Source organism: Cydia splendana, unplaced genomic scaffold (assembly GCF_910591565.1).
Source record: "Cydia splendana unplaced genomic scaffold, ilCydSple1.2 scaffold_154_ctg1, whole genome shotgun sequence".
NCBI lineage: Eukaryota > Metazoa > Arthropoda > Insecta > Lepidoptera > Tortricidae > Cydia > Cydia splendana.
The window spans coordinates 44,553-48,876 of NW_026946869.1; positions in this window are offsets into that span (position 1 = coordinate 44,553).

Sequence of the window (4,324 nt, forward strand, 5' to 3'; positions counted from 1 at the left end):
CAGGGTGAGGTCGTCTTGGCAGTGTCATTAGACATTGCCAACGCCTTTAACACTCTCCCCTGGGATTGCATAAATGAGGCGCTGTTATACCACCAAGTGCCCCACCATCTCAGCCGAATAGTGAAGGCCTACCTGCTGCGGCGGTTCGTTGCCTTCCCCGGGCAGCATGAGTGGGGGCGTCGGGAAATGGTGTGCGGTGTTCCACAGGGGTCAGTGTTGGGGCCACTCCTGTGGAACATCGGATATGATTGGGTGTTACGGGGAGCACTTCTGCGCGGGGTCGACCTGGTGTGTTACGCCGACGACACACTTGTGACGGCGCGGGGGGCCTCATTCAGAGAAGCCGCTATTCTAGCCACGGCGGCCGTAGCCCATACAGTAGACAAAATAAGACGGCTAGGTCTAGAGGTCGCCTTGAACAAATCGGAGGCTATCTGCTTTCACGGGCCCAGGAGGACGCCTCCGCCCGGGGCTCATATAATCGTGGGAGGCGTGCAGATTGCCATCAAGCCTACCATGCGGTATTTGGGCATCACCCTAGACAGCCGTTGGTCTTTTCAGGCCCACTTCGAGCGGCTGACTCCGAAGCTGCTGGGTGCGGCTGGTGCGCTCGGACGCCTGCTCCCGAATATAGGGGGGCCGAAAAGTTCATGCCGGCGTCTGTACTCGGGAGTCGTACGCTCCGTAGCCCTGTACGGAGCCCCAGTCTGGGCCGGCGGTCTTACTGGCAAGAACGTCACCCAAATGCGCCAAGCGCAACGGGTGATGGCAATAAGATCTATACGGGGCTACGGGACAACGTCACCCAAATGCGCCAAGCGCAACGGGTGATGGCAATAAGATCTATACGGGGCTACGGGACAATTTCCGGCGAAGCTGCATGCGTGCTGGCTGGATCCCTGCCATGGGACTTGGACGCGAGAGCCCTTGCGTCAGTTTTCTTCTGGCGCGAGGAGGCGCGGGCCCGGGATTTCTGGCCAGCACCGCGCGAGATTGAGGCCAAACGAGAAGAGCTCTCTCGCGAGGCAATTGAAGAGTGGGTGAACTGGCTCGAGCGACCAAGTGCGGGAGTCCGGACAATTGCGGCGATCCGACCGGTCATGTCCCAGTGGCTAGAACGACCGCACGGTGCTCTCACCTTCCGGCTTGTGCAGATTCTCTCGGGGCATGGCTGCTTCGGGAGATATCTGCACAAAATTGCCGGCAGAGAACCAACGGAGGAGTGCCACGAATGTGGCGCAGCAATCGACACCGCACAACACACACTGGAGGAGTGCCCAGTGTGGGGGCCGGAGCGAGACGACCTGATTGCAAAAGTGGGGCCGGACCTGTCGCTGCCGGCCGTGGTCAAGGCCATGGTAGACAGCGAAGGTTCATGGCAAGCGGTTAAGACCTTCTGCGAAGACGTTCTTCAGCAGAAGGAAATGGCGGAACGCGCCAGAGAGTCCGACCCAATGGCCGACCAACGGCGCCGCAAGCGTGCTCGACGCAGACGGCTCGCACATGACCGCCGCCTGCCTCCGTAGGTTGACCGCAGGATGCCAGGCACGGGGACGCCTGTCATCCACCACACACGTGGTCCCTGAGAGGGTGACCGTACTTGATACGGTCCACAGAAACGAGGCCATCAAGGGCCTCCGGAGGCGATGGTCCGCCAACACGGACCGGTGCTGGTGGTGCTGTAGAAGTAAAGCGCGAGCGTTCCTACAGCCCACCGTTACAGCACAATGGCGGCAGACGGGGGGGTTGTTTAGTGGGTAGACTTGGGTCTCATTAGCCCAAGGAGTCCCACATAACCACTCGGGTCCGTCCCCGCACCCGAGTGGTATGCGTAATTGCATTTTTCCCCTCCTCAACAAAAAAAAAAAAAAGGTTAGGTTAGGTTAGGTTAGGTTAGGTTAGGTTAGGTTAGGTTAGGTTAGGTTAGGTTAGGTTAGGTTAGGTTAGGTTAGGTTAGGTTAGGTTAGGTTAGGTTAGGTTAGGTTAGGTTAGGTTAGGTTAGGTTAGGTTAGGTTAGGTTAGGTTAGGTTAGGTTAGGTTAGGTTAGGTTAGGTTAGGTTAGGTTAGGTTAGGTTAGGTTAGGTTAGGTTAGGTTAGGTTAGGTTAGGTTAGGTTAGGTTAGGTTAGGTTAGGTTAGGTTAGGTTAGGTTAGGTTAGGTTAGGTTAGGTTAGGTTAGGTTAGGTTAGGTTAGGTTAGGTTAGGTTAGGTTAGGTTAGGTTAGGTTAGGTTAGGTTAGGTTAGGTTAGGTTAGGTTAGGTTAGGTTAGGTTAGGTTAGGTTAGGTTAGGTTAGGTTAGGTTAGGTTAGGTTAGGTTAGGTTAGGTTAGGTTAGGTTAGGTTAGGTTAGGTTAGGTTAGGTTAGGTTAGGTTAGGTTAGGTTAGGTTAGGTTAGGTTAGGTTAGGTTAGGTTAGGTTAGGTTAGGTTAGGTTAGGTTAGGTTAGGTTAGGTTAGGTTAGGTTAGGTTAGGTTAGGTTAGGTTAGGTTAGGTTAGGTTAGGTTAGGTTAGGTTAGGTTAGGTTAGGTTAGGTTAGGTTAGGTTAGGTTAGGTTAGGTTAGGTTAGGTTAGGTTAGGTTAGGTTAGGTTAGGTTAGGTTAGGTTAGGTTAGGTTAGGTTAGGTTAGGTTAGGTTAGGTTAGGTTAGGTTAGGTTAGGTTAGGTTAGGTTAGGTTAGGTTAGGTTAGGTTAGGTTAGGTTAGGTTAGGTTAGGTTAGGTTAGGTTAGGTTAGGTTAGGTTAGGTTAGGTTAGGTTAGGTTAGGTTAGGTTAGGTTAGGTTAGGTTAGGTTAGGTTAGGTTAGGTTAGGTTAGGTTAGGTTAGGTTAGGTTAGGTTAGGTTAGGTTAGGTTAGGTTAGGTTAGGTTAGGTTAGGTTAGGTTAGGTTAGGTTAGGTTAGGTTAGGTTAGGTTAGGTTAGGTTAGGTTAGGTTAGGTTAGGTTAGGTTAGGTTAGGTTAGGTTAGGTTAGGTTAGGTTAGGTTAGGTTAGGTTAGGTTAGGTTAGGTTAGGTTAGGTTAGGTTAGGTTAGGTTAGGTTAGGTTAGGTTAGGTTAGGTTAGGTTAGGTTAGGTTAGGTTAGGTTAGGTTAGGTTAGGTTAGGTTAGGTTAGGTTAGGTTAGGTTAGGTTAGGTTAGGTTAGGTTAGGTTAGGTTAGGTTAGGTTAGGTTAGGTTAGGTTAGGTTAGGTTAGGTTAGGTTAGGTTAGGTTAGGTTAGGTTAGGTTAGGTTAGGTTAGGTTAGGTTAGGTTAGGTTAGGTTAGGTTAGGTTAGGTTAGGTTAGGTTAGGTTAGGTTAGGTTAGGTTAGGTTAGGTTAGGTTAGGTTAGGTTAGGTTAGGTTAGGTTAGGTTAGGTTAGGTTAGGTTAGGTTAGGTTAGGTTAGGTTAGGTTAGGTTAGGTTAGGTTAGGTTAGGTTAGGTTAGGTTAGGTTAGGTTAGGTTAGGTTAGGTTAGGTTAGGTTAGGTTAGGTTAGGTTAGGTTAGGTTAGGTTAGGTTAGGTTAGGTTAGGTTAGGTTAGGTTAGGTTAGGTTAGGTTAGGTTAGGTTAGGTTAGGTTAGGTTAGGTTAGGTTAGGTTAGGTTAGGTTAGGTTAGGTTAGGTTAGGTTAGGTTAGGTTAGGTTAGGTTAGGTTAGGTTAGGTTAGGTTAGGTTAGGTTAGGTTAGGTTAGGTTAGGTTAGGTTAGGTTAGGTTAGGTTAGGTTAGGTTAGGTTAGGTTAGGTTAGGTTAGGTTAGGTTAGGTTAGGTTAGGTTAGGTTAGGTTAGGTTAGGTTAGGTTAGGTTAGGTTAGGTTAGGTTAGGTTAGGTTAGGTTAGGTTAGGTTAGGTTAGGTTAGGTTAGGTTAGGTTAGGTTAGGTTAGGTTAGGTTAGGTTAGGTTAGGTTAGGTTAGGTTAGGTTAGGTTAGGTTAGGTTAGGTTAGGTTAGGTTAGGTTAGGTTAGGTTAGGTTAGGTTAGGTTAGGTTAGGTTAGGTTAGGTTAGGTTAGGTTAGGTTAGGTTAGGTTAGGTTAGGTTAGGTTAGGTTAGGTTAGGTTAGGTTAGGTTAGGTTAGGTTAGGTTAGGTTAGGTTAGGTTAGGTTAGGTTAGGTTAGGTTAGGTTAGGTTAGGTTAGGTTAGGTTAGGTTAGGTTAGGTTAGGTTAGGTTAGGTTAGGTTAGGTTAGGTTAGGTTAGGTTAGGTTAGGTTAGGTTAGGTTAGGTTAGGTTAGGTTAGGTTAGGTTAGGTTAGGTTAGGTTAGGTTAGGTTAGGTTAGGTTAGGTTAGGTTAGGTTAGGTTAGGTTAGGTTAGGTTAGGTTAGGTTAGGTTAGGTTAGGTTAGGTTAGGTTAGGTTAGGTTAGGT